At 34.4% G+C, this 22,763-nt stretch overlaps 1 non-coding gene across 1 annotated transcript; it reads left to right on the top strand.

The window, feature by feature from the left end:
* Positions 1–4,161: 4,161 nt before the first annotated feature.
* On the top strand, positions 4,162–4,325 carry LOC118525180 (U1 spliceosomal RNA). Its single transcript, XR_004912016.1, has one exon. It is a non-coding gene; the product is annotated as a U1 spliceosomal RNA (small nuclear RNA).
* The last annotated feature ends 18,438 nt before the right edge of the window (positions 4,326–22,763 follow it).

Here is a 22,763-nt window from a genome sequence, read left to right as displayed (position 1 = left end):
GACATACAAATGGGCAACAGACACATGAAAAGATGCTCAATAGCACTCATCATCAGGGAAATGCAAACCACAGCTACAGTGAGATATCATCTCATACCTGTCAGAATGGCTAAAATCAAAAGCACAAGAAACCACAAACATTGGCTAGGATGTGGAGAAGAAAGAACCCTCCTGCATTGTTGGTGGGAAGGCAAACTGGTCTAGTTACTGTGGAAAACAGTATGTAGTTCCTCAAAAAATTAAAAATAGAACTACCTTATGTTCCAGTAATCTCACTAGTGGGAATTTACTCAAAGAATACCAAAACACTAATTCAAAAGGATATATGTACCCCTATGTTTATTGCAGCATTATTGGTAGTAGCCAAAATAGGGAAGCAGCCCAAGTGTCCATCGATAAATGAATGGACAAAGATGATGTGGTATATATATATAGAGTGGAATATTATTCAGTCATAAAAAGAATGAAATCTTGCCATTTGCAACATGGATAGAGCTAGAGAGTATAATGCTAAACGAAATAAGTCAGTCAGAGAAAGATAAATACCATATGATTTCACTCCTGTGTGGAATTTAAGAAACAAAACAAAGGGGTGGGGAATGAAACAAACCAAAAAACAGACTCTTAAGTATAGAGAACAAGTAGATGGCTATCAAAGAGGAGGTGGGGGGGGGGAGGATGTGCGAAAGAGGTGAAAGGGATTAAGTGTACACTCATTTTGATGAGCACTGAGCAATATATAAAATTGGTCAATCACTGTATTATACACCTGAAACTAATATAACAGTGTATGTTAACTATACTGGAATTAAAATACAAATTAAAATTTAAAAAAATAAATTGTAAGACACAGAAAAAAGAACTTTACTATCTGGAAATGAAAAAGTCCATTCCTAAATAACTTATGCCCAAAAAATTAATAAGTAAAAATAAAGACTTAAATCATCTGAAAGCTTTGAAAAGAGAGAAAATTTCAACTAAAATGTTTAATCACAATGGGAGACTAAAATGATGTATAATCTTTAATCCTTTGCCATAAATGAACCAAAACTAAAAACAAATGAACTTAAAGTTAATACCTGTGGTCATCCCTCTCCCTGGAATACTCTGTCCTGCCTTGACAGCAAAGATTCCTTCCTTCTTTCTTTTCTTCTTCTTCTTTTTTTTTTTTTTTCCTTTTTGAAGAAACAATTTGCCCTGCCTCAGACAACAAATTATGATCAGTCTAAAACTGCAAACCTATGGGCTAAATATGGCCCATCATCTGTTTTTATAAATAAACTTTTGTTCGACCACTGCCATTCTTATTTATATATTGTCTAGGGCCACTCTCACACTACACAATATCTCCAAGGCATGCCTGTATATACTTATTTTTAATTTAATTGTGTTTTGAATTCTGTATCAGAATGTAAGCTGAATGGAGACAAATGACTATCTGGTATATTGTTATATCCTTGTTGCATGGGACAGTGCCTAGACCATGGTAGGCTCACAATAAATCCTAACATTTTTCACTGTGTGGGTCCACTTATACGTAGGGTTTTTTTTTTGTTTGTTTTTTGTTTGTTTGTTTTTTTTGCTTTAATGTTAAAAATATTTACTTTTCTAAAAGATCCCCATAGGGGCGCCTGGGTGGCTCAGTCGTTAAGCGTCTGCCTTCAGCTCAGGTTGTGATCTCAGGGGTCCTGGGATCGAGTCCCGAATCGGGCTCCCTGCTCTGTGGGAAACCTGCTTCTCCCTCTCCCACTCCCCCTGCTTGTGTTCTTGATCTCGCTGTGTCTCTCTCTCTGTCAAATAAATAAATAAATCTTTAAAAATAAATAAATAAAAAAAATAAAAGATCCCCATAAAAGTTGGGAAGAGAAAGAAGGATGTCTACTAGCCTACATCAAAATTTGGGCTGAGGAAGGACAAAGAAGTGCCTAAAAATCCCTGGTAGCTGGAGCAAGCTGCAGAGATTGAGAAGGCCGCTAGCCAGGGGAACCAGCAGCATGGATCAGCCACATTCATGAGCACCACTGAGGGGCAGCGGGGACAACAAACTGCTGACCCCAATCATTCCTCCTTTATAGCAAGGGAGAAGCCAGAACACACTCTGAAGACACATTCCTGGCAGTCTCGTGTTCCTCCACGGCCGAGAATTCTCCCAGTCTCTGCCCCTGAATTCTGCAATGACCACACTCTAGGCGGTGCCCTCAGCCAGGTGGCCGGGGGGAATTCAGAAGTGTCCAGCGTTCGAGCAAAGAGTGTCAAAGCTCTGAAGGCCACCTGTCCTACAGAAGGTGTGCTGTACTTTGTGCATGCTGACTGGGTATGCCGTTATGCTCCGGCTCCACCCAGGAGCTTGAAGCGAGAAGCAGGGGCAATGAAGTGCCTCCTCTGCCTCTTCCCAACGCTGCAGTTGCAGTCCAAAACGTGCACGCCTTCTGAGGCTCGATCGTCAAAGCAAACTGCCCCACAGCAGCAGCCTCAGCCCCGGTGCAGCAGCTTGGCGTACTCTCAAAGGTGAGCCTCTGCCGCTTCTGGAATGTCTCCCAGTGTTCCTGCTGGTCACCCAGGTCCAGCTTGGCCACAGGGGAACTGGGGTTCAGCAGGGTCAGCAGCTGCGGTGGGAGAGGAAGGAGCAGTGCTAGCTCCCCCAGCCGCTGTCCGGGGCCCGACTCCCGGCTGCGGTGAGGACGCCCTCAGCCTGCACTTTGCTGGGCACCGGGCTCCCATCCGGCCTCCCACCTGGCCTGGCCCCGGCCCATGTAGCGCCCCGCATGGCTGTTGCTGGAGGTCCTAGGTCGCTTCTGCCAACGTGGCTTTTTTTTTTTTTTTTTAAGATTTTATTTATTTATCTGAGAGAGAGAATGAGAGAGAGAGAGCACATGAGAGGGCGGAGGGTCAGAGGGAGAAGTAGACTCCCTGCTCAGCAGGGAGCCCGATGCGGGACTCGATCCTGGGACTCCAGGATCATGACCTGAGCCGAAGGCAGTCGCTTAACCAACTGAGCCACCCAGGCGCCCCATTGCCAACGTGGCTTTGTGCCTGTGTGGCCCCTCGCTTGCCACAGAGCTCCATATTCGGAATTTTATAATACAGTACTGCAAATGTATCTTCTCTTCCTTGCAACTTTCTTAATAAACCTGTTCTTTTCACTAGCCTACTTTATTGTAAGAATACATAATATATAATGTAAATATATAATAAATTTATAATTAATATATAATATATATAAAGTAAAAAAAAATGTGTTAACTGACTATGTTATCAGGAAGGCTTCTGGTCAATAATAAGCTATTAGTGGTTAAGTGTGGGAGGAGTCAAAAGTTATATGTGGATTTTTCACTGCAAAGGGGATGGTGTTCCTAACAACCTCCATGTTGTTCAAATGTCAACTCTAATTAACATAGGAAAAAAAATTTAAAAAGTTTAAATATTTAATAATATCCCAATAAAAAGTTCTGTTTCCAGCAACCTGTTAATAGACAGCCAGAAATTCTTCCTATTGCAAATATCTAGAAACGACACATACAATTTTAACATTTCTTTAAGATCAGAGATTCAAATAAATGAAATTAGCTTAAAACCCTTGGTGCCAGGAATACAGAAGAACAAAAACCAGTTCAGTTAGCACATAGTCAAGGGGACCTACTGGCTACTCTGCATGGGACAGAGGACTATACTAGAAACCAAAGGTCTGTGCTGTACCACCCACACGGGGGAAGGACGTGAGACCTGAGCCCATGCAAGATGCGAGTTGAACTTAGACCCTCATATATAGCAGGAAGCCTTGATGGGCTCCATAGTTTGTAAAAGAGTGAACTAGGCAAAACAAAGAACCTATCTATAAGCAAAGGAAGACGGCAAAGCCTTTCTATCACCACCCGGTTTCCAGGTTGGAAAAAAAAAAAAAATCTCCCTAGATAATTGGTAACCATGAGCTATATCAGACATGCTTTTGAAGTTGGAATTTATGCCCTCCTCACTGGTACAGAATGCCCAAGTTGAGAAACTATCATAATCAGTCCTTGATACCAATACTCCTGGTGTACTCAGAAAAGCAAATGCAAAGAACTCTTCAGAGGCAAGTTTTCCACTAGGACTGAACAGAATCCATACATAAACTCCTCAGGTAAAATTGTTCATGCTGTGATGTTAAAAAGCACATGAGCAATACTTACCTGGCAGGGGAGATACAATGATCACGAAAGTGGTTTTCCCAGAGCGAGGCTTATCCATTGCGCTCCGGATGTGCTGATCCCTGCTATTTCCCCAAATGTGGGAAACTCAACTGCATAATTTGTGGTAGTGGGGGAGTGTGTTTGCACTTTCCGGTGAAATTTAAAAAAAAAAAAAAAAAGCACATGAGCAAAAATCAGCATTCCCAACAAAGGATCAATTTAGATTCATAAGGGTTTCAAAAAAAAAAAAAAAAAGAAAGAAAGAAAAAGAAAAACCTTGCAGAGTATAAAATATATGACATATATATATATATATATATATATATATACTTTACATTTTTGTAATATAATAGAATATGAACTTACTAAATCTCCTGAGAGTAAATTAAAGAATTTTTTATAACTTAGAACTCAATGAAATAAAAATTCATTTTTTTTAATTGAAGAAGTTTTTAATGTTTCATTTGGAACCCAAAGGAATCAAAGCCAAAATCACCAAATGTGTCCTATTTAACTAAAACCCAGCATCAATCCTCATTCTCTGCAGTTCTAATTCAGCTTGGTCTCTGCTCCAGGCCCCTCACACATTTCCCCCAATCTGCAGTCTGGACTGTCCTTTTCTGGACTGGATGTGGTGCCTTCAAGACAGTGAAAGTTGAACTAGTTCATTGGTTAAGTCTTTCATGTCTTTTTTTTTTAGAAGAAGAAAATCCAAAAAGTTAACAAAATCTGCAAGGTTATCAAAGAACTGGTCCTAGATTCACAAAATTTAGAAACACAGCAAATCTATAACTTTTAAAGTTCTCTCTGGCCAACTTTTGTTCATTGAACATGGCATTGTAGTTGGGTTTGCCAAATATCAGGGCAGAAGTAGACTTAGGTAGTAAATCTCTCTGCTTGGAAGGAATGTGGTTAGAGAAAATCTTGGTTTTAGTCTTGCCAGAATAAATGTCCATCTTTTTTATTCTTTTTGTTTTTTTGTCTTTCTCGCCTTGATTCTGAACCTATTTAAATGCCACCATCTGGCGCCTGAGTGGCTCAGTCCTTAGGCGTCTGCCTTCGCCTCGGGTCATGATCCCAGGCTCTGGGATGGAGTCCCGCATCGGGCTCCCTGCTTAGCGGGAGGCCTGCTTCTCCCTTTCCCTCTCCCCCTGCTTGTGTTCCCTCTCTCGCTGTGTCTCTCTCTGTCAAATAAATAAAGTCGTTAAAAAAAAAAATATCTCTCTTCCTCTCCCTCTCCCTTTATCCCTCCTGTTCCCCCTCTCCAATCAATCAATCAATCAATCAAGAAAAAAAAAATGCCACCATCTGCTTTCTCCTTTTACTTCTGGACTGCTAAGGGCTTCTGGAGAAATTCACAGCACTGTACCAATAGCTTCTGCATTTTCATGGTTTCCAACCTCTAGTGACTTACTATAGCTCCATCTGCCAAACTTTTATTCACTTCTCATATTCTTTTTTCCATGTCCCTCAGAACATTAATCCATATGTTTTCTCCATATTTGAGCTCAAGATTGCATACTGTAACATTTTGTAAATTGCCTGACTTTGTATTTTATAAGAATTATACAAACAAAACACAGCAAAAAATGTCTGGGAATAAATTCATATATTTGCATTTTCTTTGTGAAAAAGTTTTCAAATGGCATGGATTTTCCCCTAGGGCCAATTTCTTTCAATATCATAAAAGCTGCTAAGAAATTAGAAATGAAAAATGATGTAGGCTTATGTCACTGCTTTCATATTAATAAATAATAAGTACAGAAATTTGCAAATTATATTAAAATTGGAACTATAAGCATTCAAGAACATTACTGTACGTTGAAATAAACAGATGGGAGGTTTCACTGATACTAAACTTTTACTCTAACTCTATTTTGTAATCTTACCAATGATACTTAACCAGACATTGCTATTTTAGCTAAACAGTTTTAGTTTATTTCTGTATTATTTTCCTCTACTTTCTTTATAGGAGTCCCTTACTCTGTATCCATGCTCCACACACACACACACACACACACACACACATGCACACACACACACACACATTTTTTTTTCTCTTTATGACGTCTATTCACTGAAGAACAGGGCAATAATAAGGAAGTCGGCCTTAATACATGAAAGTCTGTTCTGCTCTTACCAGTTGGTTCGGACACTGTGAATATCTGTCATACCCTAGATTTTAAAACTACCAGGATCAATATCCATAACATCCCTGCGGCACCAAGTGTATCCATGTGTAAAGCAAGCTTGCAAAGAACCAGCAACAACTTCCAGATAATAAAACTGTCCATTCAACAACCTTCTCAGGGAAGAAAAACCAGTAACTGCTATTATTCGATCTATAATTGCTCAGGTTTCTATAGTAAAAGAAAGCAACTAGAAGGATGTCTGAATGGATGACTCTATCTCTGATGTCAGCTACAGAAGTAAAAACTAAAACTGAGCCAAAGGGTGCCTCTTGCTAATATTTCCTTCTTCTCCAGAAACCCATGAAAATCCTAAGTATTTTTCTGGGCTCTTTCTACCATAAACAATTCCCTATTCCCTCTCTATATTTTTGCACTTATGAGAAAATGGAGGTGAGGAAATGTCTATTGCCCTTTCAATGGAGAATTCATTATCTTTTGCAAATATATCCCTAGTTCTTATAGTTCTATTTCTTTCAACATTATAAACCAGATACATTTCTTTTTTTTTAAATTTTTTAAATATTTTATTTATTTATTTGACAGAGAGAGAGCGAGAGCAGGAATACAAGCAGGGGGAGTGGGAGAGGGAGAAGCAGGCTTCCCACGGAGCAGGGAGCCCGGTGCGGGGCTCGATCCCAGGACTCTGGGATCATGACCTGAGTCAAAGGCAGACGTTTAACGACTGAGCCACCCAGGCACCCCAGATACATTTCTTTTATAGTTCTTTAGCTTCTATTTTTTTTCAAGAAAGTTATCTGAAGTCATTACTTAAATGCAGCAAGGTATAGGATCTAAAATTATTACACATATTTACACATGACATTTTCTTTTATGTGTGTGCTGACATTTTATTTTTATAATTGATCAATATGTTGTATTGTTTTAACCATTTAGAGTATGTTCAAAATAGGGCCTATGTCTTAAAAATATCTTGAATCTACTCAATAGATATTTATTGTATTGAGTTGATTTTGATTTTGTTAATCAACTATTTTGTGATAAAGTCATCAAATTAATCCTGAAGGATCTTTTCAATTATAACTATTAGATATTAATACAGATTATTAATGGCATTCTTAATTTTTATTTATCCCTATCAAATCTTCTTATACTCATGATATTTGTTACGATGTGACTATTTCATTAATATAAAAAAGTTCAGGAATCATATAGTTTCTTGCTGGAAGAGCACTGAGAGATGGTGATAAAACTACTGTTCATAGTTAAAGAAACTAAAACAAATAAGGAATTAATTAGTTAATGACAAAATTCAGTTTTCTGATGTTTTACCAAATGCTCTTTTCATATACATCATTACTTAAAGCTTAGATTTTGTCATCTTCTTTACTCCACAACTGCCACCATATATATATGTGTTTATAATAAAAGTAACATTTCAGTAAAATATCATCATCTTTTGTTGTAATGAGTCCAAATAGATTTTTTTTTAGACTTCCAATTAAGTTAATCAAGTATTCATTTATCACCTAATAACACTAGTTGTTTAATGTTTCTCAAGTTACCCATAAAGAACCTATCAGATGAGCATAAAGGATCCAGTTCATTGTCTAAAGTATGTTTTCAGGTTTGACATTGTTATCAGCTCTGAACTGTGGGCTAAATCTTATACAATGCCTATATTTGGAGAGAACCAGCCTGTATCTTTTTTAAAAATGTATTTAAATTCAATTAATTAACATATAGTGTATCATTAGTTCAGTTATTCATCAGTTGAATCAGCCTATTTCTAAGGGCAAGCTTTCATATTGCTCTGCTACAATTCTTAACCTCAGTGATCTTCATTGCTTGCAGATGAGTTAAATGTATTCATTGCTCTCCTCTTAAAGGCTATTCCTGTCTTTTGACAGTATCTTTGAGAAGCTTATTGTCATCTGCATATGTAAGTTATCTAGTTCAGCAGGGTTTCTTTACAAAGATCATTACTCTAATAATGTTGAACTCTTTGTTGATCTTTTCTTCCACACGATGTGGAATAGTAAGAAATCTTTCCTCTATGAGTTTAAAATGGGATTTTTAATCCTGACTGGCCCTAAACTAGCTCTATGTGCTTGAAGGTAATTTACCTCAAGTTTTTGTAAAATGAGGAATTGAACACTAGCTAGGTATTATCAAAGGCCATTCATCAGTTAGTTTTCCTAGGCCATAAGAAAAGAAAAATTTCACAAGACTTGATTAGCTGATAAGAAAAAAATGATACAAATGTAATTTTGCTTTAATTGATCTTTCAATATTTCTTTGTTGAATGAGGTTATACTCATGTTTTCCAATATCCAGGGATAATTTGGGAATTTTGTTTGCCTCTTTAACTTGGTGGTCAATGTCCCATAACATACTGTGCTCAACAATGAAAGAAAACTCATTGATAAAAGTTTAGTTCATGCTACTATCTAAACTTTGTGTTTCCATGGTGAAGACTAACTCATAATCTAAGCATTCTTTAGCATTGCCAGAGCTCTATGAAATGATCATGTTGGAAGCTGTTTTAAGGACCCAATGGCTGGCGTGAAATAGTTCTTTATTGAATATATCCATGATATTTGATAGTATCTTTGCTTTATTCTCTTTAAGGACTGGCTAGGATATACAAAACAGTTTCAGATATAGTCATCTCATACTGTGTTGAAACACAGTAAATTTCTGCAAAATAAAAATGTCTACTCTCACATACATGTTCTTTCATAGACATAGCACTAGTATATAAAGGTGACTGTCATCAAAATAGACATTAAATAAGAAATCCAAGTTTAAGGTCTGAAAAGCTGATGAAATATCTACTCAGGAAAATGATTGATAAAGTAATATGTAACATTACTCTTATGTGGACCAGAGAATTTTATTGTTAATCTCAATTTACATCTGAATATAGTGGCAGAATATTAGGACTTAAGAGAAACAATAAATATTAAATTAAAAATACGGAAAATAAAACAGTATTGGTCATTTATTTTGGCTGACATTCAAACAACTTAATGTAATCTTAAACAGTGTCTTGAATAAAAATGTAAAACTATGTTGATTATTGTGTTGATGTCAGTTTCCTTCAGAAGCACCTGGAGATCTTTAAGGTTGGTTTTAGGATTTAAGAAATATTATTTTATAAATAGATGCTCATTTTGAAGAATGAGACTGATGTTAGGAGAGATAGAAATAAATAGACATAGAGAGTAAGAAAGACAAAGAGAAGTTATATTAAAGGAATTCAACCATAAATGGACTGTATTTGTCAATATCTCCTTAGTTAAAAAATGTTTATTCTAAAATAAGGGCATTTTTTTAAAGAATAGAAATACAATGTAAGCAATAAATTGTTTCTCAAATACACTTACAGATCATATTATGTAAGTAGTTTATAAAATCATCGCTTCTCGGCCTTTTGGCTAAGATCAAGTGTAAAATAATATATATATGGTAAATAGAGCAATCAATAATAGAAAATTAAGTAGAAAATAAACCATAATAGTCAGTTAATAGCTAATAAAATTCACAACCTATTCACTCAAAACTATCAAACATCTACCTGCGACATGTTTAGGAAATGATTTTAGTAATCCAGTATTTCTACAATAAATTTGCTATTCATCATGTCTTATTCATATTAATAATAGAGAAGAACATGCAGAGCTCTGGGTTTTGCATTCATTATACATCCCACCCCATGAGGATAAGGAAACATTTTTGGCAATATAATTCATGATCATTTCACTTTTTTCTGTTCTCAAAGTCACTTGACCTATACAAATAGAGCTTATTATAACTTTTTTTTTAATATTTATTTATTTATTTGAGAAGGGAGGGAGAGGCAGAGAGAGAGAATCTTCAGGTAGACTCCCTGCCGAACATGGATCCTGAATGATGTGGGGCTTGATCCCAGGACCCCTGAGACCATGACCTGAGCTAAAACCACGAGTGGGTCACTTAATTAACAGAGCCACCCAGGTCCACCAAAGCTTATTACATCTTGCTCGAATGGTGATTGCAAGAATATATACCCCCGGTTCATGTCTTTGGAGCTCAACTGTATTCGATTATGCTGTATCATCTGAATCTTTGTTGCCCTTATATACTCATTATTCTACATGTGTCACAAGAAATGGTTCAAAATTCCATTTGATAAGTTATTTTGATAGCTTACACACACACATATACATTCACACACACCGGAAAATTTTGTGTATTATTTAAATGGAAACAAATTGAAATATTATCTATACTATTATCTATAGAATGACCTTTTTTCACTGTGCATTTTGTAACACATACTAAACCTAATCATTATGAAATAATTTTTTCATAAAAATAAATATTATTAAATTGTTACAGTAAAATTAATCTGTTATCTATTCTTACCACAGGGTTTTTTTTTTAATATTTTATTTATTTATTTGAGAGAGAGAGCAAGAGAGAGAGTGAGCACAAGCGGGAGGTAGGGGGCAGAAGGGCAGAGGGGCAGAGGGAGAGGGAGAAGCAGGCTCCCCGCTGAGCAGGGAACCCAATGCAGGGCTCGATTCCAGGACCCTGAGATCATGACCTGAGCCGAAGGCAGACACTTAATCAACTGAGCCACCCAGATGCCCCCCAATCTTTCTTTTAAATAGAAAAGACAGCAAGAAAGATCAGCTACATAGTACTTGGTATTCCATATCAAATTATTTTTCACTGAAGTAGACACAAAATAAGGGGAAAAAAAGGAGAAATATACACTCTCAGTGTTTTATATTCTCCTACTTTATGAAAAAAAACAGAATAAACATTCACTAAGTGCCTACCCCTATTTCATTGCCTCATTTAATCCTCAGGACAACAGCCTGATGCTGACGATAGCCTTAGTTCAAGGAATGGGGTGGTGGTTAAGCCATTGGGAAAATAAACAACATATCCAAATTATCTAGCTGTAGAGAAACAGACATAGAATATAAAATTGGAATATTACCTGACTCAGAAGTCCCAGATTTTTTATTATATTGTAGCATAATCTCAAAAAAAAAAAAAGGAATGAAGAAAGAAAGAAAGAAAAGCAGCTGTAATGTGAGAATTATTTTAATCTAGTATTTTAAGAAAAAATGCTCTTTAGTATCTGATTATTTTATTTGATTTTCTACTACTGGAAATATATCCTATATTTAATATATCCTGTATTTAAAAGCAGAAAAACTCTTACTGATGTATTTTATTTTAACATAAATAAAGTATTGGCACTTAAGATAAAAATGTGGCAATTTCATTATATTTAGAAACAGAACATATGTAACAGTGCCTGACCTCCAGTATATCAGAGTCATGGAGATCTCAATGAAACTTAATTCTGGCATTTATTGGATATGAGACTTTGGCCAAGTTAATTAACTGCACTAAGTCATAATTTTCTCACCTGTAAAATGGGCTTAATAAAGACAATTTCCTAAAGCTACAGAGTCAATGACTTAATACATACAAAGCTCCTAGCATATCAATTTTTCTTATCGTTGTTACTGTTATTAGCAGAAGGAATAAAAAAGCTTTAAAGCAACATGTATATGTAGTTAGTATGCAAACATATAATTATTTCAGTGTAAATAAGACAATTAATTAAAAGTCTGCTTGATACATTTCTTCTACATAGGAATTTACTCTGTATTAATAGTTTGAAAATATTTTTTTTAAATATACTAAGGAACCTCAAATATGTATGTTCAAAAGAATATATTAACTTAAAAACTTTCTAAACATTTGGAATTTTACCTCAAGAAACTCCTTGGACTTTATTTTTATTAATATGTTTTTGTATTTCTGAAACTATGGGGTTTCATTTGTAGAAAGTATTCTCTAGTATCATCTCAAGCCAAAGATGTATTATACAATATTGAAGAACAAAAGGAATTTATTTCTTTAGATAATGAAAGTTTATATATAGAATTAATCTGTATTTTAAAAATTCTTTATCAGAGATAATGCATTTTATTTTTATTAAATGGTTCTAATTTTTCAAAGCCTTTGCCAAAATACATATTCCTATTTATTTATGTTTAGTGGGCAGAAAGTCATTTTCTTTAGCTAGAATATCACTAACATTTAATGTTGAATTAACTCAGAAACTTTTTGATGTGTATAGAGACTTCTCAATATGTTACCTCATATATGATACATTTAAAACTCTCTAAATCAAAATAACTTTAAGCCATAAAAAGCATGCTGTCTGTAAGTGCATTACTTTTAGGGATATGAATACTTGACATACTTATGTTTCTGATATATTAGGTGCATTGAAATGAGAACAATGAACAAATTATTCAGTTTCTGTTAATTATAAACAGTCCACAGACAGCAGAAGCATTGCAATAAATGCAAGTCAAAATATAATTACAACAGATGGTGATGCAATCAGCAGGGAATAAACAAAAAACTTTGATTCTAAGAGGTGAATATGGAGATTCATTTTTTGGTCAAGGTAGAAGGATTTGCATTACAAATTCTCAAGCTTTCTTTGCAGCATGGACACTTTGGATTGTGAGAGTCTCTAAATTGATAAGTAGAAGTGTAGGCTTTAGGTAAGCTGCACCAATTATGAAATTCAGTTCATTTTTCATTGTGTTTTGAGCTACTGCTTTAAGAATAAGAAAGAATCTGGATTAGCTAAATATGGGCATTCTCATGACTGCCTACAAGTATTAGGTATAGATGTAAGCTCTCAAGGTAGATCTGCTCTGTTAATGAACTATATGATCATAATTTTGGAAGTTGGAGACCAAGAGTAGAGTTTCAATCGCAGCCAGGTCATGAGTTGATCAAAGTAAAAAAAAAAAAAAAAAAGGATTTTATAATGTCCAGTTTAATCTTGGACATATAAAGAGCTTAGAAGTTGTCATTTTTGTTCTTGCAATAGGAAAAAAAGCTGAACAAAGTGAAATTCAATGACTCTTCTTGAATTACCAGAGAATTTAAGTCATAAGGCAAACCAACATCTCCAAAATCTGAGATTCAGATGAATACAGCACATCATATCTGAGATGAGCTCACCTGTAGTGGAGGTCTGTAGAATCATAACCCAGAAGCAACACTTAAAGGGTAAAAGTGACTAATTGCTGGAGGCAGAATATAAACTATTATGAAAATGATAATTTTTGGGACCCTCTGTCTTAAGACCCCCCAACACATACACCGTGTGGGCTTTTACTTCCAGAACCCTACCAGTTCCCCAAGGTGAAAAGCCAAGAAAACCCTCAGGAAAAGTACCCTTGGTGAAATACCCCCGGAGAGTAACCAGAACAAAGGCCTGCTCAACACGGACAAAGATGTTACAGGAGACTTACCCAATTATAACCACTACTGTCTTTCTTTCTCACCTATGGGGGAGGAAAAAAGCTGAAAAATACTTGTGAAGATCACTGCCCAAGGTCACAGTCCTACAAAAGGCTAAGATTTATCAGAGGACTGTAGAACGCTTCCTCTACCCCTAACCTTATCACTGCCTCCACAGACCTCCAATATGATCGCAGTGGATTACAGCTGAAGGAATGCAAAATGCGGACTCTATTTGTAAAGGCGTTTGAGGGAAACTCATCACAGTAGAGGAGACAAAACAGAGAAAGTTGAAGGCTCCAACACCTATAGTTACAGCAAATATTAAACACAACTCCTAACCAGATTAATATGAAATCCCACATTAAAGGCCACTTTAACTCAGTTCATATTACCAGATACATAACATATCTGAGGAATTGGGAATACTATCTTAGAAGGTATTTGAACTTCCCTTGGTAGTAGAATAAGATTAATTATATGTGTATTGTTAACTCTAGGCCAACTATTAAATTTTTTTAAAGAAGTTATTGACACACAGAAAGAGAAAATAAAAAGGAACAGTATAAAATGCACAATTAAAACCAGAAAAGACAGAAAAAGAAGGAGTAAAAAGAACAAATCTAATGAATAAAAAAAAAAATACATTGTAAATATTAAGTCAACTATAGCAATAATCAACTTACATGTAAAAGAGGCTGAAAGAATAGAACTAAAAAATCTGAATATATGTTTTCTGTAAGAAATAGGCTTTAAACTTAAAGACACAGGTAGGTTAAGAGTAAAGGGATGAAGAAAGACATGCCATGCTAGCACTGATTAAAAGAAAGCTGGAGTAGCTGTATTAATTTCAGACAAAGCAGACTTCAGAACAGGAAAACTATCAAGAAGAGGAGTATTACAATAATCAAAAGGTGGTCAATTCTCCAAAAAGACATAACAATTATTAATCAACAAAGCATTAAAATATGTGAGATAAAAACTTAGAGAATAACAAAGGACATAGGCAAATCCATTATTATACTTTGAGGCTTCAGCAATTCCTTTTCAGTAATTGATAGATGAAGCAGGCAGAAAATCAGTAAGTATATAGTTAACCTGAATTGTTCTTTCTTTTTTTTTTTTTTAAATATTTTATTTATTTATTTGAGAGAGAGAATGAGATACAGAGAGCATGAGAGGGGGGAGGGTCAGAGGGAGAAGCAGACTCCCTGCTGAGTAGGGAGCCCGATGTGGGACTTGATCCCGGGACTCCAGGATCATGACCTGAACCGAAGGCAGTCGCTTAACCAACTGAGCCACCCAGGCGCCCTGAATTGTTCTTTCAATCAACTTGGTCTAATTGATATTTATGGAATATTTCATCCAGCAACAGCAGAGAACACATTTTTCTAAACATCACATGGAACATTCACCAAGAAAGACCATATTCTGGGCCATGAAACACACCTTAAAAAATTAAAAGAATCATAATCAAACAAATATGTCACCAGACAACAAGTAAATTAGAATTAATTACTAGGAATTATTTACTAGGAATTAAGCTAGAAATCAATAATAGAATAATAGCTGAAAAATTCCCAAATATTTAAAAATTAAACTACACATAAAAAACATACACATCAAAGAAGTCTCAAGAAAAATTTTAAAAGATTTATGATGAAAATGAAATATAACTTGTTAAATATCATGGGATACAATGAAAGCAATGTTCAGAGGATAATTCAAAGCATGGAATGTATGTATAATGGGTTTTATTAAATAGGCAATATGTTTTAGGCAATGGGTTTTATTAAATAGGCAAAATTTTATTAAATAGGCAATTGGGAGATTGAAGTAGAAAAACAACCCAGTAGAGCATTCTAAGCCCAAAGTACAAGAAATAGATTTGAAGTCTTGTTCCCCAAATACTTCACTAATAATTGGATTTGTTTACGAAATCAAGAAATAGCTAGATTCATTTTCAAAATTGGGCTAATACATAAGTAAAACAAACTAAAAGAAAACAAAAATTATATATAATTAAGTATGTAGTTAAGCTGATTAAGCTGAAGAAAGAACTGTAGCAATTTTTAGTGACATGCTGGAAAAGTATAAAACATAAAACTAGATTTTCCTTTTACTTTTTTCCAGCTTTATTGAGCTATAATTGTTATACAACATTGTGTACTACATTTAAGTGTATAATATGCTGATTTGATATAGTTATATATTGCAAGACGATTACCACCATCGTGTTAGCTAAGACCTCCATCATGTCACATAATTGCCATTTATTTTTTGTGGTGAGAATATTTCAGATTTATCGTTTTATCAACTTTCAAACATATCACAGTATTGTTAACTATAATCACAATGCTATGCATTGGATCCCCAAAACTTATTTGTCTAATAACTGGAAGTTTTTATCCTTTGACCAACATCTCCCTATTCCTCCTCTCCCACCCCAGCCCCTGGTAACAACCATTCAACTCTCTCTGTTAGTCCAGCTTTTTTAGATTCGACATATAAGTGATATCATACCGTATTTGTCTTTCTCTGTCTGACTTATTTCACTTAGCATAACGCTCTCAAGTTTCAACCATGTTGCCACAAATGGCAGAATTTTCTTCTTCCATATATATGTGTGTATATATATATGTATATGTTGTTCCCATATCTTGGCTAATGTGAATAGTGCTGCAATGAACATGAGAATGTACTTATCTCTTTGAGATCCTATTTTCATTTCCTTTAGGTGTATACCTAGAAGTGAGATTTCTAGATCATGTGGTGGTTCTACTTTTAATTTTTTTTAGAAATGTCTATACTGTTTTCTTTTTTTTTTTTTAAAGATTTTATTTATTTATTTGACAGAGAGAGACATAGCGAGAGCAGGAACACAAGCAGGGGGAGCGGGAGAGGGAGAAGCAGGCTTCCCACAGAGCAGGGAGCCCGATGTGGGACTCGATCCCAGGACCCTGGGATCATGACCTGAGCTGAAGGCAGACGCTTAACGACTGAGTCACCCAGGCGCCCTATACTGTTTTCTATAAGACTAGATCTTGACAGTCATTTTAGGGACCCACATGAAACATGCAAGGGTAAGTGCAGAAAATATTTTGGAGTAAACAGATATAAGAGACTTACCAGGACTCAGATATCTAACAGAGGTAGGGAAAGGTCCTGAGAGAGTATCCCAGGGGATTTCCAAGGAAAGAAAATAAATTTAAACATATATATTGAAAGTACCTCATAAAGCAATAGATGAAGAATTTATGATAAGCACTAATAGGAAATCACCATGTAAAGTTTCCAGAAATTTGGAATGGATATACTTGAGAAAAGGAGATCAGATAATCATCAGAAAATACTTAATGACTATTGATTAAATATTAAACTTGCATTATTTTAATTATAATGTACTATACTACAAATATCATGTAAATAACTTGTGTGCTCCCTGAGCACATCCCTATGCAATTAATGAATTTAAGACCTGAATAGTAGTTTAACCAAGCCAAGCACATATTCAAACCACAATAAGAGAAGTAATTTCATACAATCGATCATAAGCAGATGCAAATCTAATGGACAACTATTAAAATTTGAGATTTAGTTTTTTGAAGTTTCTTCTTAATATGAAAAAAAAGACAAATCTATTGCTTCAAAATATTAGTTATTTCACAAAACTGAAAATAGCTCTCATGAATCATAGGATTTTTATCATGAACATCCAACCAAATAACATAATCCATAATATTCCTAGGATTTAACTAGCTTTACTTAATTATTTCTAGTCATTAAGTTAATATACAAATTATGATCACTGAAGCTCAGTAAGAAAAACATTACATTTTATTATTTTTATGGGTGGTTAATTTTTATATTAATATAAAACATACAATGGAAATTGCACGTGCCCATAACTTATTTAAATATACTATAACATGATACCTTGTTTGCACAGCAACATGATTTTTATGTGTTTTGCAATAGTTTATGTAAATTACTAATCATGAGAAAATGTTGGCCTATGGTACAAAACTGATTGCTGAATTGTGTTTTACTATTCCAAATAATTGATGTTTTCTAGTGAGCAAAACAGACTTTTAAATCTATATCTTATAACAATTTCACTTGAGTTCTAAAAAGTTATATTTTATTTCCCAAACAATTGCCATGTTTTGAATTCTGCCATCCCAGAGCAATCATGAAACATTAATTTCTTCAATAAATACGTAAATCTCAATCAAAGTACCACACATTTTACAAAGTAAATGCAAAAGAAATTGTGATTATAGGAAATTAAAACTATTGATGAAGAACCTCATAAGAGGGGCGCCTGGGTGGCTCAGTCATTAAGCGTCTGCCTTCAGCTCAGGTCATGATCCCAAGGTCCTGGGATAAAGCCCCGCATCGGGCTCCCGGCCCCACAGGAAGCCTGCTTCTCCCCCTCCCACTCTCCCTGCTTGTGTTCCCTCTCTCGCTGTGTCTCTCTCTGTCAAATAAATAAATAAAATCTTTTTTTAAAAAAAAAGAAAGAAACTCATAAGAATTTTAGGATATTTATTTGAGTTATATTCATGATAAACTGGCATTTATTTTTCAGAAATGAAGTATGGGAAATATATGAACTAAAATTTCCTAAAATCTGATTTAGAAAAGGAAGAGGGGCACGTTGGTGGCTCAGTCAGTTAAATGTCCAACTTTTGATTTTGGTTCAGATTGTGATCTCAGGGTCATGGGATGGAGCCCCCTGTCAGGTTCTGTGCTCAGCGGGGAGTCTATTTGTCCCTCTCTCTCTGCTCCTCCTCACTCACTCTCTCTCTTTCTTTAAAATAAATAAATAAAATATTAAAAAAAAAAGAAAAGGAAGAAACATTTTTCATAAAGTTCTTCAAGAAAACGTATATATTTGTAAAGGTATTGATAGAAATCAATTATTTTGATATTTTTGAGTTTACAGATCATTATACATTAACATTGAAACTGTAGTGAATTAAATATTAAATGTTACAATATTTCTTTGAAGTTTTCATAAGACTTCATAATAATGAAAATAATGTAGTATATTTTTAACAGATAAGAAAAAGTCTCATTGAGACCTAGTCCAGTTGAATCAGCTAATAGTCATGCTACATTGGGCAAGGTTCTTAAAGTATAGAACTTTTCATGACACCAAAAACCAGAAATAACTCTGATTATTTCTAAAGAGAGAGTGAATGAATAAATTGTAAACTATTCATACAATAGAATTTTATACATCAGTAATGATGAGTGAATTAAAATGATTCACATTAATATGGATGGATCTTTGTAATACAATTGTAGGTAAAAAAATACACAGAGTACTTATATATGTTACTCATTTTATGAAGTGAAAAACAACTAAAATGCATATGTGTAATTAGGAATAAATAAAAAATATCAATAAAGCCATATAAAATATCTGTTCAACATAGTGGTCAACAGACTTTTCCTAAGAGAGCCAGATTTAAGTAATTTAGTTTATGGGTTAAATGGTCTCTATTCCAATTACTCAACTTGAATGCAGCCACAGACAATACAGAAATAAAACTATTTATAGGATACCTGGGTGGCCTAATTGGTTAAGTGACTGCCTTCAGCTCAGTTCATGATCCTGGGGTCCTGGGATTGAATCCTCTGTGGGGAGCCTGCTTCTCACTCTCCCTCAGCCTGCCATTCCCCCTGGTTCTGTGCTCTCTCTCTGTCAAATAAATAAATAAAATCTTTAAAATAAATAAAGAAAGAAAGAACACTATTTATAAAAGTGAATGCCAGCCTCTCGCTGTGGCATCCCAACTCCTGGTCTAAAAGTTTGGGGGAAGCAGAGGCTGGGTTGGTGGTAATAAGATATATTTATTATCAATATTCTAACTCTTGTTTTAGATATGGTTTTTGAGTGTCTATATCATTATTAAAACTTAAGTAATTATTTAATTAACCAAGCAGAGATGACCCATGCAAAAACTAATTAAAAGAATGGGTCATAAACCAGGGATTACAAATAATCCAATTCTGTGCAGTTGAACTTCAATTTTTAAAATACCACCATATAAAAGTAAATATGAAGAGAAAAAACAAACAGCAGACAAACCACCTGATAAGAGAATGTTACTAAATGAGGTATATATTTTTTATGCAGTTATTTTCCAATGAATTAAAAAGAACTAAACGGGGGCACCTGGGTGCCTCAGTCGGTGAAGCTACTGCTTTCAGCTCAGGTCATGATCCCAGGATCCCAGGACCCTGGGGTCAGGCCCCTGTGTCAGGCTCCCTACTCAGCTGGGAGACTGCTTCTCCTTCTCCCTCTGCCCCTCCCCCTGCTTGTAATCTCTGGCTCTCTCTATCTCTCTGTCAAATAAATAAAATCATAAAAAAAGAACTAAATGAATAAAATTGAATTATGAATCAGTAACATAAAAGTTCAGAAACATAAAACATAAATGAAACATAAAATAGAAAACATAAAACAGAAATAAAAGTTCAGAAAGATAAAACAAAGAGAAGAGAGAAAAATTTAAAATAAAGTAGATTAAAAATAAATAAAATAAAATAGATAAAACACAAGCTAGAACAAACAGGAAACAAAAAAAATAAAATATTCACAAAATGAAGTGAAACTGGAAAGAACACAATAAGGGCAAGACTGTGCTGAAAACAAAGTAAGACTAAGAAGGCTAAAATATCAAAGGCAGAAAAATGTAATTAAAAAAAAGAATTATATTTCCAAAAATTATTAAGTTCCTTCTATCATATTGACATCTACCCTCCCCTGACCCAAATGTAAAAACCAAAATCCTGGAAAAAAAAAAAAAAAAACAAGAAAAATGTGATGCATTTTTTGATATACTAATTTGGCTAGTCTAAAGTTCCCAGTTAATTAATAAAAAATCAAACACAAATCTAGGTGTTGCTTTAATCTAGGTTTTGCTTTGAGTGTATTTTGCAGATGTAATCAAAACCCCTATATAGGTAATTTTAACAAGGGGGGTTACAATCTGGGTAGTCTGGGTGAGCCTGATTCAATCAATTGAAAGGTTTAAAAGTAAATTGAGGTTTCCTCAAAAAAAAAAAAAAAAAGAAGAAGAAGAAGAAATTGCACCTATGAACTGGAACCTTGGTCAATGCTTGTGAGTTCCCTCCTCCTCATAAACTTCCATTCTAGAAAGCCTACCCTACTGATTTGACTTGTTTAGTCAGCTCCCATAATCACATAAACCAATACTTTGTACTAAATCTCTGAATATTTCCTACTGATTCTGTTTCTCTGAATGAACCCTGACTGAACACAGGATCTACAACATTAAAAGAATATGTACAGAATATCTAAAGGTGTTAAGGACTGAACAAAGACAGAAGGTTGTAAGGATGTCAAAACTTAAACCAAAAAAAAAAAAAAAGGTAACCTCATGATGACTCAGATTTTGGAATTAACAAACAATAACTTTAAGTCAGATATTAAAACTATGCTGAAGTACATAAAGGAAAATATATTCATAGAAATGAAAATACTACAAACCTAGGGAAACCAAATGGAAAATTATAATTGTAAATTGAAAATTGAGTTGAAAAATGAAATGTTAGCAACAAAAAACTCATTGATTAGGCTTTATAACCTATTGGAGATGAAGGAAGAATAAGTTAGTAAATTTGAACATACACTTAAAAAAATTATCCAAACTAATATACTATGGTATAGAAATAAAAACAAACAAAATATAAAGAGAGACCCAGTGGCATCAGAAAATGTATTAGAAGACTTTACAAATGGGTAATTGGAGTCTCAGAAAGAGAGAAGAGAGGGATTGGAGGAAGTTATTTGAAAAAATAACAACCAAAAATTCCTAACATTTAGTGAAAGGGCATAAATTCAAAAATTCAAGAAATCTAATCATGGTATTATATTTTGGAGATTAAGACATATAAAGATATAATACATATGACATTGCATGAAGGATGCAAGTGGATTGACCTCTTATTGAAAATTTGTTATTTTTGTGTGAGGTGGTAAAAATAACAATTTTATTATACTGTAAAAAGTTAAGAATGTATACAGTAATCATTATAACAAACATTTTTAAAAATTGCAGTGTACAGAAGCATATTAAAAAATCCAATAAATAAAAAAACAAATTTAAATAATTAATTTAAAATATTTCTTATTTATTGTTAATTAATGTAAAAGATTGTTGCTAATAAAATAGCAAGACCCAACTATTTGTTGCCTAGAGATTCATTTTATATATAAAAATATAGCTGGGGTGAAAGTACATGGATGGAGTGTTTTTACCAGGCAAATAGTACATTCATGATGGCTGCACTGACTACATCAGTAATAGAAAACTATGTTTTAAAAAAGAAAGTTATGGGCGCCTGGGTGGCTCAGTTGGTTAAGCAACTGCCTTCGGCTCAGGTCATGATCCTGGAGTCCCTGGATCAAGTCCCGCATCGGGCTCCCTGCTCGGCAGGGAGTCTGCTTCTCCCTCTGACCCTCCCCCCTCTCATGTGCTCTCTCTCATTCTCTCTCTCTCAAATAAATAAATAAAATCTTTAAAAATAAATAAATAAATAAATAAATAAAAAAGAAAGTTATTTCAGGGGAAAGGGATTTTATAAAAATAAAAGGTCAGCTCATCATGAAAACTTAACAAGTTTAATTGTGTCTGTGTCTAGTAACAGGAGCATCAAATTACAAGAGAAAACATAGAATTAAAGAGTAAAAAAGACATTTCCACAAACATCTTTGGAGATTTTATTTGCACTTTTTCCTGACACTTGAAACTAGGAGGAAAAAACAAAACAAAAAACATAGAACACTCTCAACTATATTGACTAAACTGATATTTAAGGAATGCTACACGCAACAACTATAGAAAGCCTATCCTTTCTAGGCTACATGGGACATTCACCATTAAAAAAGAATATATCCAGTCATTATCCAAGTCTCAATTAATTTAAAAGGATAGAAATAACACAGAGCATTCCACTTCCATCTAAAATATAGGAATCTTGAAAGTGTATTCCTCTTACCCAAACAAGGAAGGTGATGCTTAGAAATAAATTTCAATGAGCACCTGGGTGGCTCAGATGGTTAAGTGTC

This window comes from Halichoerus grypus, chromosome 3, assembly GCF_964656455.1.
Source record: "Halichoerus grypus chromosome 3, mHalGry1.hap1.1, whole genome shotgun sequence".
Taxonomy (NCBI): domain Eukaryota; kingdom Metazoa; phylum Chordata; class Mammalia; order Carnivora; family Phocidae; genus Halichoerus; species Halichoerus grypus.
The sequence above is the reverse complement of the archived record's forward strand: the minus strand, read 5'-3'. Positions and strand labels throughout refer to the sequence as shown.